The following is a 15560-nucleotide window of genomic DNA, read 5'->3' as shown; positions in this document are numbered from 1 at the left end:
CATCTAACCAGGTCTGTGGGCAAGCAGACATACATAAGCACCTCGTATGATGGCTGATAAGGACCACATTATACCTCCAGCGATGTCAAGGACGATCAAGCGTTAAGGGGTCGCAACTTCGCCCATTCGCTTCATCGCCGTTGATATCACTGAAAACACACTGTGGCCCTTACAAGCCATCATCTCAATGGATGCTGTACAAACTATTTCTGACATAGATATTCCTCTACCCTTATTAAAAAAGAAAAGAACGTTTCACTAGATTATTTTAATTTAAGATTGATATCGACACAGGGAAAACCGTCATATTACAGTATAAAAAGCAGACAGATAGAGATTCTTGGATTTTTTAAAAATCAGTTTGGAACAGGTTAGAATTGTTAGCTGGAGACGGATTTTATAACGGTTTGGCGTTCCAAATGATAGCAATAAGTGCTTGTCAAAATGTCTGAATGCAATATGGGCTATGTTTAAACATAAACGGCACTCGTATACAGTGCAGTGATGACTTAATGGCCACCTACAAGATTCCGTAAATACTTTCCTTTGTTGGTTTTGAATACTTTTTCATTTGGCAAACAAGGGTTATGATCTTAAAGAAATCCCACTTGTATCACAGTTTCAGCAATTCATATTTCCATATAGTTATTAAATATTTGGATAACTGTCACAGATAGAACATGTGTTTTAGTTACATTCGTTTGTCTACAGCCTGTCTTTGTGGAATTCTCTGGTTGCCAAAGAAATGTCTAGGGGTGGAAAATAAAAAAATTTAAAATGGCATATCCTATCATGCTATATAAATTGCAGTAATATACTATGAAGACATTTTCAAAATTCATTATGGGGCCTCCGTGGCACAGTTTTGATTAGCGCTCTAGCGCAGCGTAATGACCTAGAAACCTCTCACCAATGCGGTCGCTGTGAGTTCAAGTCCAGCTTATGCTGGCTTCCTCTCAGCCCATAAGTGGGGATGGTCGTGGGCTTCCTCCCACCATAATGTTGGCCGCCGTCTTATAAATGAAATATTCTTGGGTACGGCGTAAAACACCAATCAAATAAATAAATGAAAGCCATTGTTACATGAAGTTATATATTTTTATAAAGGCAAACTGGGAAAGGGAGATTATTACCACGCGTGCCAGTATTCATTTGTTTACATTTAGATTGGTGTTTTGCGCCGAATCAAAGAATATTTCACTTATACGACGACAGTCATCATTATGGTGGGAGGTGGGGTGGGGTGAGGGACCCACGACCATACGCCAGCTTGAAGACAGACCTTCTCACGTACGACTGGAGTGGAACCCAGTATGACCCGGACTTGAACTCGCAGCAACCGCATGGGTAAGATGCTCCTGGGTTATTACGCTGCACTGACGCGCTAACCCCCTCGCCTAAGAAGGCCTAAGATAAAGGAATGGTCTTATGACATACACTTTTTATGGAGTTCGTTTACATGAATAATAATGTGACAGATGTCTTACCTCAAAGGTTGTTGTTCTTTCCCACTGAGGAGTGATGTAATAGAGGAAACCGTCAGAGGAGCCAGGACGAGTGAGGAGCCAGCCAAAGAAGATGATGACGATGATAAACGGGGCTGTCGCAGTGATGTACACAGCCTGAACACACGAAAACCGTTTTATTTGTAAATCTATTCTCTAACATCAATAAGCATATTGGTGCAATGAGGAGCCATTCTCGATTCCAACATTCTTTGAATTCTATACCAGGAAAATTATCACTGGCGAAAGCAACCGTGTATTCTTTTTTGAGGCTATTTTTTCATTTTAATCCTGTGTACAGGCTGCTCAAGCTATGATCTTGTAAATTAGTCATTGTATTAACAAAATTATGCCATTTGAATGTCTAAAATTTGAAAGGTTTGAAGAAAGGATAATGGAGCAATGCAGCATTAAAGTACGGCTCATTTTTTATGCCCACCCGATACATTTGTTGTGTATTTTTACCCTCAAAATTATAAACTTTTACTTCTCAAGAAGATGTTTATTCCTCATTTGCCATGCGTTATTCCCTATCTATAACACAATTCGGTTGAAAGAAAAAAATTTTTCCCCAACTTATTATATTTAAAATATACAGGGTCTAAACCATTAGTACGACAAGTTGTTTTTCCCCAAATTTACCGCCAGTATTCCTCCGTGGCCAGCACACCAGACGAGTTATCGGTCTTGGTCGCCAGGACCGTCATGTTTTTTTGTTTTTTTTTTATGTCACTGCAGTTATTGCATCCCTCAGTGAAGAGAGGCACACAGAAATTGGTATTCCAGGGATTATCGCACGTCGTCCAACGTTGGAAAGAAACTCATAGCCAGATAGGACAGAGTCCAATCCACGATGATCATGTAATAGGCGTAGCCGACAAACGCCAGTATCGTTATGGAAGTGCCTAAACCTGTAAAAAACATCAGAACCAATAGGGGAATTTTGAGTTAGAGCCCTTTTATCGTTGAAACTAGAAAAAGTCCAGTTTATCATGTGACCTGTTACAAATGTTAGGCAACCATTTTTGATCCCATTCACTACCACATTGGCGTCTGTAAAAAGTGTCATGGAAAGTAATTTAGAGTAGACGAATGGAAGCGAAAATTGAGAATCTGAACGTTTTGTGAACTGGAGAAGTTCCAAAAAGAACGAGGTGCTGTTTGTGCCTGTCAAAGAGAGTGAGACAGATGATCAGTAAATAAACGCAGACAGTGTTGGTATAGTGGCGTGACGTCACAATGACGCGTCATGGAATGCAGCGTCACAAAGAAAATTGCAACCAGCCTTGCTGTGTATCAGCGTGTATTCGAGAGTTATAATTTGGTAATGGGAAAACCACGACTGCTGGTATGTTATCAACAAAACTTAGTGTGCTTATCTCTGGAATACAACCTCCTGCAATAATTCAGGCTACTGTAACTGCCAGTTCATCATCAACAAAGTCTAGACTATCTGGCTCTGTCATGTCACCTCCAGTCATCCTTCCCGCTACTGTAACTACCAGTTCCTCGACATCCAATCTATAATCAGCATTAATTAGGCCAGGCGACGTTGTCTCTGGTGATGCTCTAGTTCACCCCTCACCAGTAACCTCAATCGACGGAGAAGATGTGTACGGAGATTTTGATTTTGACCTGGAGAGCATGCTGTGCGATTTTTTAAACCTGGTGAAATGCAATGCAACAGTTCTTACCTCCTCTCTGGCCAATCGCAGAGATAACGGCCCAGCTTTTAACAATTGCTTTTTTTCTGGCCCAGTTAATTTTATCCTTAAGAAATGGATATAATTATAAATTCAACTAGCAGTGTTGTTTTCTAGCCGAAGGCCCGAGATACCTTATATTATCCGCGTATTGAGAAAGGTATATGTGGATTTAAACCCTGTTTTAGTTCTTTGGAGATTTATGTAAAACATGGTTTTGGAAATTGGTCTTGCAATTATTGATCTGGAACGTCGATATTGGTTGACGGCTGGTATATAAATGTCTGTTTCGACGCATAGGTTAACACTGCTACGCATGTATTCGGTAATCATTGTGACGGAGAGGTCAGTTGAAACCACGGTACGGAGTGAGTTAGTGAGTGCTTGGGGTTTAACATCGTACTTAACAGTTTTTTTCAGTCATATGACAACGAACTTAATCCTTATAATTTGCATAATGTGCCTCCTGGTTGCAGGACGGATTTCCACCGCTCTTTTATCTAGTGCTGCTTGTCTGAGGCGCCTAACCGAAGGTAAGTAAATCAAGTAAAACTGATACGGGTCAACCAGAAGTTGCACTATCCTCTTCATGCTGAACGCCAAGCGAGGCCACAGGACGGAAGGAAACGAATAAAAACCGTGCACAAGGTACAATGGTCATTGGAAGTGTCCAGTATACTCTATTTAGTCTTTGGTGGGATTTCCCCTCGGTGTTGATTGTTGTTTTACGCCAAGGATCTTCCGTTGCTGTTGATTAAGAAATACTGGCTTGATTCACTGCGTATATCCTGTGATAACTGTATTAAAAATAAAGTGCCCATTGTTTTTGGACGAGGCTGCAGATACTTCCTTTTTAATGCAGTTATCACAGCGTATACGCAGTAAATGAAGTCATTATTCCTAGCACATCGCCCGCTCACATGTATTATACACTAAATTTCATTTTAAACTCCCTTTCGATATTTAAACAGATACCCATTACCCCTTTACTTTGATTTCACTTCTCTTTAGTCTTTTTTTTTCTGTTGACAACATGAAGCCCGGGATGAAGAGATGCAGGCTGGGATATTTCTGAGGCTTACCTCGTCACCAGATATTCACCCTCCCACTGTGCCATACGAACATCGGAAAAAGATTTATTTGTTTGATTGGTGTTTTGCGTCTTAGTCAAGAATATTTCACTTATACGACGACAGCAAGCATTATAGTGGTAGGATACAGGGCAGAGAAAGGGGGAAACCTACGACCATCCGCAGGTTGCTGTCAGACGTTCCCACGTACGGTAGCAAAGTATGTCAGCATGAGGTGCACTTGAACTCGGAAAAAAGAGTAGAGTTTATATGTGAGCGCTAGAATGACTTTTTATTTGTCAAATAAAATGACAAAGAATGGACGATTTTGACTAGACATGATCGTCAAAATTACAATGGAAAATGAAATTAAATAAATTAACATGTGTACGTAGATTTTGCTGTTGCTTTTCGGTGTTTATATTTCATAGTTGCTAAGTCTACATAGATTTGTCAGCGAGTGTAAGTAATCAGTCCTCAAGTTAACACGTTGGCCTACTCATACATAGTGTTATATAGTTTGTTTTCATATGTTTAAACGGTACCAACCTATCCTCCCTACAGTTGGAACAACCCTGTTGAACCTTATGACGTTACTTTTGGACTACAGCGGTCCACTGAAAAATTCACTGCATACACGATCTGATATATGCAGTTGACATCTCCTTTCTCTGTGAAGTACGCATTTGGCAGATGTGTTACAATGGGTGTTTTACGCCGAAGGATTTCTCATTGGTCTCAGCAGTATATGAACATTTCCGCACCTAACTACGAGAAAAGGAGGAGGTTACTGATGCGTCTAGCAGTGCTCAGTATGCCAGAAAACATTCTTTATTACACTCCACCTACTTATGTATGTTCTAGCTAAAAGCTTCATCTTACTTCTTGGAGGTTTACAATTATTTATTGGGTTACATAGACGATTAAAATGCCACAATTTTTATGGCAAAGGTATTCTGAAGGTCGCCTCAAATTGAAATTAAAATGCACTTACATATATATGTAATATATATGAGTTTTGCATCTGTATTAACGAATTATTTTCCTGATATTACCTGCTTAAGCCACGGTGCTAGGGGGCGTGTAAATTGCTACTATCTATGCATTTACATGAACAGTCAGGATAGAACCCTAACTGAGGTAAATGGACAAGAGGCCGTATTTCACTGGTTACGTGTGAACATTTCCCAGATATAACACTGTCTGGCTGCTCTAGTCTTACTCTCTATGCTGTACGTCTATTACACTGTCGTCGATGCAATGGTCTTACTCTCCATTTTGTACGCCTATCACTCTGTCGTGACTGCTCTGGGTTTTCTCTCTATGATGTACGTCTGCCACACTGTCGTGGCTGCTCTGGTCTTACTCTCTTTGCTGTACGTCTATCACGCTGTCGTCGCTACTCGGGTCTTACTCTCTATGCTGTACGTCTTTAACCATATTACATAATTTTTTTAATGCCCACTTTACACAACACATAAGTATGCTCTGAGCTAAGAGCTTTGTCAGGGGATGAACTGGACCGAGAGTCCAAAAGAAGAAGTAGGAGAAGGTTTATCTGTATGATGTATTTATGTGTTTATGGGTCTACACGTACATGGACAAATAAAGAAGACAAGAGCAAATGCGCCCTAAGCCTTACCATTCATCAGTCCTTTTTATTAATCGTTTCATTGGTTCCGTAACACTTTATTTCTCTTTTTAATTTTGCCTTACATTAATTCCATGAGCAACCTTTTTTATTTGCTTTGTCTTACATTATATCGGGGGGGGGGGGGGGGGGGGGGGTCAAGCATTGTGTTTATGTAGGTCAAGTTTCACTGTAGGTTATACCGAGTAAGTTGTATTTATAGGCAGTGTGCCTGAAGGAAAGGAAAACAACATTTCAGGAAATATTTATTTTTAGAATGCGGACCACAATGTGATGACACAATGCGGACCACAATGTGATGACACACTTTCACGAATTTGTCAGAATACTCAGGCAATTCAAACAAAACTTACTTCTCCGTAAACAACATCCCTCATTTGGGGTGAGCAGTTCAAGGATGGCAATGGCGGATGGTGTGTAAATAGTTGAGCACTAAAATTCGACACATCTAACTTTCGTACTGCTACTAATTGTGCAATGCACCGCCACTGGAGTATCTGCTCGTCGAAGCCACATGCTGTCTGCATGTGTAACAACCAATCTCCGAGTCTTTCTGATGACCTATTAACTTATCCACCCAACGAACAAACACATGTACCACAACCCATCTGGCAGCCATTTCTGTTACACATGAACCGAGGCGCATAATGTTAAAACTGGATAAACAATGTGGCACACACACTGACCTTCGCCTGTTCAGGGATTTAATGAGCCGACGAGTTCAAATCCAGCTTGTGTTGAATTGTTCTTGTCAAGAGGCTTTAATAAACCTGCTCTATTTTAGTCTACTTATTGTATTCTGTGTGTCTGTTCTGCAGTACACAGTTAGATAAATTTATGTGCGGGGTTTACACTGGGTCAAATTCAATCTGATCATTATTCCTCTGCGAGTCATATTATAACCAAGTTTTATCCTTGTCTATGCGTGTTTTGAATACCCTGACTTTACCGGAGTGGTGTGTAATGTCGGGGGAAGGGGTGGGGGCTAATTGTGTTATATCGTATTGTGAGTTATTCTCGTTAAATTCATCTTTTTTTACCCTGTATTTTCCTGTTTCAGCAATCGAAGAATGTTTTAAGAGTTAGTTCAATTTATAGAACTGTCTAGCTCGATTTGCTACGATCCTTTTATAGGTATATTTGATCATTGCATATAGTATAATTATTTATTTTGTTCTTGTTTAACTCCATACTTAAGAATTTTTCGCTCACATGACAATAGACCTATTCTCGTACTCTTGTTTTGCATCACTGCCACCAACAGACAAGTTTGACCCTTGAGTCCTGAATCCAGCTCGCAGGTTTGTTTAGTTCACGCTTAGTCATAGTTGTGTAATACCAGACAGGACGCCGTATATTTGTTTATTGACCTATTCATTAGATCCGTTACATTATTGAATAGCTTTTTTACTTTCTGTTCTACTTAATGTTGATTCCTTAGATTTAATGACCAGTAGGAAGGTAGCGTTACTTATGCAATATAGCTCTAATTGTCTTTCGCTCTCGATGAAGAATGACTTGCATAATATACTGTAGAACAGCGTTTTACGTGGGGGGAAATTTCTCGGAAACATCCAGGAATGTTATGCGTCGTATTGCCGTTGGAAGTAGAAGTTTATTAATAGTAAATATTTTCACCTTAGGGTGGGACACAAAATCCCAACTCAGAATTATGAGTTATTTTCTATCTTTCTAAACATAAGATAGTTTACGGTCAAAATTTTTTTTTTGGTTGAGTGATTAATTAACGATAGCACATAGATCTGTCTTTAGTATTATTCTTTTTGTTTACATGTTCGTTCCACAGACAGTTTAGGCATTGTTCACAGTAAAGGTATGATCTTTAAAGGATCCAACCTTTTCCGTAACTACACGTATCCTGATTGTACAAACGTACTCTCCTGGTTGTTGTCTGTTAGCTCGTCTGTGCCGATCCCTGTCGTCACGGTTTACACCCTTATGAAGACAAAGGGAACACATAGAAATAAGAATAAGGTGAAATCAGCAAATTAATTCCAAAAGCCACTTGGGGGATGGTCATTAATGATGGATTTGTCGTCATATGTGAGCATTCTTTACACTTTCATTGCGAGAAGTCTTGCGGGCAATGTGAAATTGTCTATTGCCCAGTTTCTATATGTTATAATATAGTAAAGACACTAAACAATGGACACTAAAAAATGGACACTAAACAAGTGCCAGTGGAAATACCTATGAAAATAGTATCTATATGAACATCTGTGCTAAGCTTTAGAGTTTTTGGGGTTGAAAAAAAATAGCAGCGTTACGTTCAAATTTTATTGTGGGCATTCATACCATGCTGATAAAATGTTTGGGACTTTTATATGAAACCGAGATGGTGTACTTTTATTTTCATCATTGGACAAAAAGTGGACATTTTAGTTCAGTGTGTACTCCTGCACACAAACAAGAACCTCCAACATTAAAAACTGTGTAAAGCATTATGGTGGGAGGAAACCGGGGAGAGCTGGGGGGGGGGGGGGGGAACCTACGACCATCCACATCCCGATCCCCCTACGCACGACCGGTTGAGGTGGATTTAAACTCACACCAGCGCTACACTAACGCGCTAACCATCTTGTCCGCCGCGAAATCGGGAGACTTGGGGTCAAACTCTGGTCGGGTCATACCAAAGATTTGAAAAATTTGAACCTGCTAGTTTGAATTAAATAAATATTTCCTTTCGTAGTTTATTTTAATTGAATGGATAAAACACGAATGAGTAAATATAAAGTACCGTCCAAACAAGCGTCAAGAGAGAATGGCCATTCATATCATGTAACATGTAACGTGGATCACAATCATCACAACTGAGTAAGTAAAGTCCATGTCATCAAGTATAATTGTAATTTGTTGCTTGATACCAAATCTATTGATTATGATCACTTCATTTTTTGTCTACTTTGTCTCACCGATAGCGTCCGATATTATGTTTTGTTACATAGCTATAAGCGAGGTCCAGTGAATTCAGTCATATCGTACATGGAACGATATTGAATCCCGGAGAGCCTTATATTTTCATATTGTACGGTTAAGGGAGGTAACTTTGTATGCTGCAGAGTTTGGGGTCGCTATGGTGTGTATCGTTTGCTCGCTTCCTTTCTGCAAACAATAACGAGGTAGAAATATTGACTTAGGGGATTTCAGTATTTGTTGATTTCTAAATTCTGCAAAATACTATTATGCAGACGAAAAGCAGCTTAGGGATATTTAAGCGCTTGTGCAGACTGCATTACTCGACCAGAACAGGGAGAACAAAACACTTCTTTCATTCGAGGTGAGCTAGATCTGTATATGCAGCTTTAGTCGTTATTTGTACGGGAGGTGAAAGTCCTTGGACATGTTGCACTATATAATAAAAAGACCATTGTGAAGTGTTTTGTACATTGTGGATCTTGTTATACTCGTCCATGTTGCACTGGGCTCGACGCTTGCCATTTCGCAGGAAGACAAGTGATCTTCAACGGCCGGTTACGCAACTGTCTTCGAGCGCATATTAACGGTCCACGAAAAGTAGGAGTCAGTGATTCCGTGCCCCGCGTGTCCTAACAATTGAGAAGTTGGGGTCACTGCCAACATGGCCAGTTACCGTCTAATATTGATTAGGGTGGTTTAAATCGCTGAGACATATCAGGTTTCCGTTCCTTACCAACCATGAAATGGTAATACTCGTTCAACGCTTGTTGCGGGATCACTCTATTCAAAACCATAATATCTCCTGAAGGAAAGTACAGCAGCTATGCTTTTCTAAATTTGTCCGACAGATCTGGATTGTCGAGCATATTTTTGCCATGTCGCCATATATAAAGAATCAGAACTAAAACATAGCACCTTTGCTATAAGCCCACTTCATATTCCCCCCTCCACCCCCTCCAACACCTTAAACACAGAAGTCGTTTATTTTGTATTCCAGCATTGTACAGTTACTCGGCCTTTCTCCACACCATATAAACTTCCCACCAACTGCAATTCTCGGATCATTGCAGCAAAGTTGTTTACAGCGTAGGTAGTATCATTCCGTGACGTCTAACATAAAGTACGATGTGTATCATGCCTCTTGTAGCAATATGGCGTACGCATGAACTCACAATGTCGGGTAAAAATGTGCTTTACACGCGAGAAAGCAGTTTTGGTATTTGCCAAAATTCGACGATATACATAAGGGTTGTTTTATTCGGCCTTAAAGTTGAATGTACAAAATGAATTAAATATTACCCAAAACCGAATTGTAAATTACTTCTGAAATTCTTAATTCTTACTACTTTGTTTTCGGTCACGTTACTGAAAACATTATGGTTTTAGCAAAAAATTATTTTGAGATGTTCCACTCACACGATAGCAGCCACCATTATGGTGGGAGGAAACCCGACAACACTATGTGTTCGTACACATGCATGCACGCACGCATGCACGCACGAAAGCACGCCGCGCACACACACGCATACACACACGAACACACGCAAGCACACGCACACACATGGATACGTGTATATAGCGAAATACACAGGAACATTTTGAATACCTCGTAAACCACCAATGAAAATAAATAAATCAAACACACAAGGGAAGAAGGAAAAAACTGTCAACCTTTTGGTTATAACCTTGTATTTATTCTTAAATAACAGCCATAAAAGTGAACATAGATACAATTGTCCCATTTACTCATCTTGTACTGACTAATTAAAGACAGACTTTTGATATAACAGATATATAGGAATACTTCTAATACGTCGGCATTTAGGTGTATCTTGGCCAGGAATATGCTGCGGAAAGATCTTCCTCGAACGAGTCTAGTTTACAGGAGCCTCTTTATTATACTTCATCATCGTCGTCCGTTCTGGAACGCTTCTCTTCAAACAGCTCAGTTTCTTTTCGGTAACATCTCTCACAATTCTGATGATTCAGGTAATGTGATTTAGATACCAGAGAATTTCGTATACGCTGGAAGACAAATTATTAAAACAAAATCAACAATTACCATTTGCTGAAAACATGAACGCTGAAACTTGCTGTTTGCATCCATTTGCGACAGCTCTGCCCGATCCTAACGATATACTCCACGTGTATCATACGCCCATCCTATGCCCACCTTGACTGGATGTGGGGCGGATCATACGGCTATGAAAGGCGGCACATGCGCGGATGTTGCCAACATGCTGGTCGGACACGGCTTATCTTCAGTTTGTTTACCTGGTAAGGCAAGCGTGGCGAGTAGTGTCGAACAACGCGGCATTTGTTATAAGTTAGATGAAGTTATGTGTGAATGTCACAAAAACCCACGCGGATGATCGGACCATGCACTCACCATACGCGGACCCTACTCAAATAATTCGCGGATCCTACGCACATCATATGCAGATAATACACTCATCTTTGCTGCATGATTGGCGTATGATGTGAACGTCTTGCGGTGATATTACACCCTTCCTACGCAGATGTGTCATTCCACATCTGTGTGAGATCGTTAGGATCGAGTCGTACTGCACACTCTCCATTATTTTGCCCAGGTTTTAACAAATATAAAGTCATTGTCAATTTTTTTACTCCCCCGATTGCAGGTTTCACTAATTGCATTGTTCGGACACAAAACCACACTCCCTACAGTGCATGTTTTGCGGAACGCAGCCGACTTTCCTCCCACCATAATGCTGACCACCGTCGTATAAGTGAAATATTCTTGAGTATGGCGTTAAACACCAGTCAAACAAATAAATAATTATTGGCAGCTTCAGGATATATACTAAGAGAGAACGTAATTTCCGTTTACTCCATTTCTGACTGCAAAATTGCTATGTTTGTGCATACATTACTAAAAGCCATATGTGCGTTACATCCTGTGGGCTTTCGACGAATTACTGGGTCCGTATAGGCGTATTCGTCGGAACATCACCATCGTGGACCAGTTGGCTTCGAGAGTTCGAATCCAGCACCCGCTAGTTCGTCTATTGCTTTGAGTGAGTAGTTTCGTAATGTAACAGGTGAATGAATGAAGCCAGTATTCAAATTGTACAGCAAATCTTGTTCACAGTTCTAAATCTAAATATGGTCCAATGAAATCAGTAGGATCGTACCAGGTGACCGTCCTGTACTAGGAGCGATATTGGATCCAGGAGGCCCGTATATTTTTCATACCGTACTGTAGCAAAAATTTGCATCTTTTAATGGTAAAAGCATTGGGCGGGGGTCGCTGTTGTGTTTATCGTTTGCTTTCCGCGTTCCTGTAAACATTGACGTGGACGGGGGAATAAATTTCACTATTTGCTGATTTCCAAATTCCGCAAAATACTAAAGTGAAAATCAAAATTGACTTAGGAATATACAAGCGCTGGATACAGAATGCGTTGCCCGACGAGAACAAGAAGATCGGAAGAACTTCCTCCAGATCGGCTGAATCCGTCTGTGTATCTTTGATAGTTATTTTTGCTCGAGGTCTAAGTCTTCCGACAGAATCAGCTATATAATAAATATATCGTTGTGAAGTGTTTTGTATATTACAGAATGGTATTGTACTCGTCCATGATGTGATGGAAATCACCATCGATATAGATTCTCAACACAACATGGACTCGTACTATACCACTACATAAAGCAAAAAACACTTCATCACAACCTAATAATATCTCATGTGCGATAAGAATGTTGAGAGTGCAGGAGTTTGATGGAATAAACTTGGCACATAAGTTTTTACCACATAATTGCAGATAAGAGTTTCAGCCTTACCTTCAACAGAGGGCCTCTTTGTTTTATCAAAACGTACACGCTGTAAGCCGGAAGTGGAAGCACGAACACGATCGATATTGTCCAACCCAAAGCCACCGCCCAGCTGGGGTATTGGTATTCTGCATACGTCGGAGCCTTAAGCTGGGTCGTCGTCACCAGAATAACGACCTGTAAAAACATGATTTTCCTCTGAAACAGGGATAAACGTGACGGTTCAACAACAGGCGGTGGGCACGAAATATATGCGATTTTACATATTTCGACGTTTTCTTGGTATGCTATCACAATGACACGGTTATTTCATATAAAACGTCAATGGTGACCTCTGAATACTCACTCCTTTTTTAACGTCTTCTGGTTTAAAGGCCATTCAAGACGGATAGTTAGGTTTATCCATGACTTGGTTAGAAGCATAATAGAATTTTATAGAAAAATAGTGTGACACAAGCATGTCTGAAGGAATTTCACGAGATCTCGCGTGAATCTGACCCGGTTGGCTATATGACAAAGAAACCTGTTATATCAACTAAGGTATCCTTTTCAAAGACATCTTACCTTTCCATACTAACTATTCATGTAAATTCATTGGATGGTCGCTTTTATCCAAAACAGTGACGACAGTTAGAAAGAAATGGTCACACGTAACCAGTGAAATATGACCTGTGGGAATTCGGTTAATATGACAGCACTGTTGCATCTTATATACTCACAAACGTGGATAGCGTCGTACCATATTTCCAGAGGTATTTCAAAGCAGTGAGCAGCTTTGGATTCACACCTTGAACCATTTCTCTCACGTTGTTCACAAAGCGATCTATACCTGAAAAATTTGTTCGAACACTAAAGATGTGTTCAGTTCAGATATTCATTTCCCTTTTGTCATAGAAGAAAATGCGATCAAATTTAGGAATGTTTATATCAGGAGAATATGTCATTACGTTGTACCAGGAGCTCGGTTGCTTGGAGAATCTGAAATGCACGATCCCTGACTAAAGCCCCATATTTGTACGTAAGGAGAGTTGCAGATGTACAATTCATGGATAGGGCATTAAACACCAACTTAAAGTATTTATCAGATGAAAGACCAGTGAACACTGTCCAGAAAAATAGTTTGATTTATTTTTCAGAATTCTTTAACCGACAATAATGCATTTAAAACATACTATTCTATGACGGTCTGTTGAGACCCACGGGGTATCACTGACGTCACAGCAATATTTTTGAGTTAAATAATTTATTTCACGGACCATTTGTTGAATGCATTCATAGTTCTAAATGAACAATTTTGAATCATGGAATACAGCAATATGTGTGTCAAGTAGCAAACAGCTGAAGTTAAATTACTAGTGTCAGTATAGTCAGAAATGGCCACAGTAAAATCCAAAGTTTTCAGTGCATTTTACGTAGTCAAAAAAATTTCCTAAAAATATAAATCAAACTATTATTTCTCTAACATGTACTTCATGCTATTGTATTCTTTGCTGTTAATCCGAATGTGGGAAACGTTTTCCATGTACAGCCTCTGATTACAGCAGGTGATTCAAAGCTATACCCACAGACTATTAGGATGGTTTTGAACAAGGTTTGAATCAACATCATAATAAATGATGTGGATTAGCATCTTTCAAAAACGTATAAATAAACTCCTTTCAAACAATGTGTCAATTAACCCTCTCTAGAAGGCGCCTAATGTTGAAATTCTAGTCTAATGTGAATTTGTTGGGTTATTTTGTTAGCTTTTGCACAATGCCTGTAGATTATTTTACACATATGTGTTACACTAAATGATTGGGAATTAAAGGTGTATTCTGCAGTCAAACATGCCTCTAATATGAAAACGTATTGGATTACTGTTTAAGAGTAACTTCAATCGCATAGTAAGCTGTCCAAACGATCGTATGTTTCATAATGCAATACTATCCGGATCAAAGGTCAAGGGTTACTTACTGCATATCTATGAACCTCAGTGAACTTGACACCACTGGTCTATCACTTATATCTTGGTTTAGCATGGCATTTATTGTGAGCAACCCTAGATCTGCATATGGGATGAATATGAACTTTTGGGTCTACCATTAAATGTTTCCATCCGTGGTTTTGGGATAATAGATGACATGTCCCTATTTATTTAGCCTTGTTAACTGAATCCTGTTTTATTCCCCTTAATATTTAAGCTGCATGTTGCACGGCAGGGGATATCTTCTTTGGTTACTGCGTTGTACTGTTTCATCAGAGTGGTTGTCACTGAGTACTTTTCTGACTAACTGTGCACGAAATAAACATCTTAGACTGCCAACTAATTTTTTCGGTGCTACTATTTCCGGGATTAACATCAAGGTACAGTAAGTTTCCGGCCGTTAAATGAAGTTTCCCCTTCTCAATTAGCACGGATCATGCGTTAAAAGTAAATTAATGGGGTCACCAAGTACGTCAGCCTAAAACGGCTGTAACCGTTTACGTATTTCTCCATCCTCCATCAGCAGCAAATAAAGTTATATTATTTATTTATTTATTTATTTATTTATTTATTTATTTATTTATTTATTTATTTATCTTGTTTCTTATACTGTAGAATATTTCACTTATACGACAGCGGCCACCATTATGGTGGGAGGAATGTTGTATTATAAGTTCAATCATTTAAAAAAATCAATTTAATAAATAAAAGTCAGAAAATAGCATATATGGAATGGATTGAGCAACGTGTTTAAGACTCACCATACACCCATCCTATGACAAAGGATTGGACAAAATTGACTGTTACCATGGAAAGAGCACCAATGTACCAGTCCAGGAGAATATACCAATACATTCCGCCCTGCGACAAATGGTGGAGAAGTGGGGACAAACTTTAATAATTGCAAGAAAGGGTGAAAGCTGTGCAACAATA

Source organism: Liolophura sinensis, chromosome 2 (assembly GCF_032854445.1).
Source record: "Liolophura sinensis isolate JHLJ2023 chromosome 2, CUHK_Ljap_v2, whole genome shotgun sequence".
Taxonomy (NCBI): Eukaryota; Metazoa; Mollusca; class Polyplacophora; order Chitonida; family Chitonidae; genus Liolophura; species Liolophura sinensis.
This window is presented reverse-complemented; position numbering follows the sequence as displayed.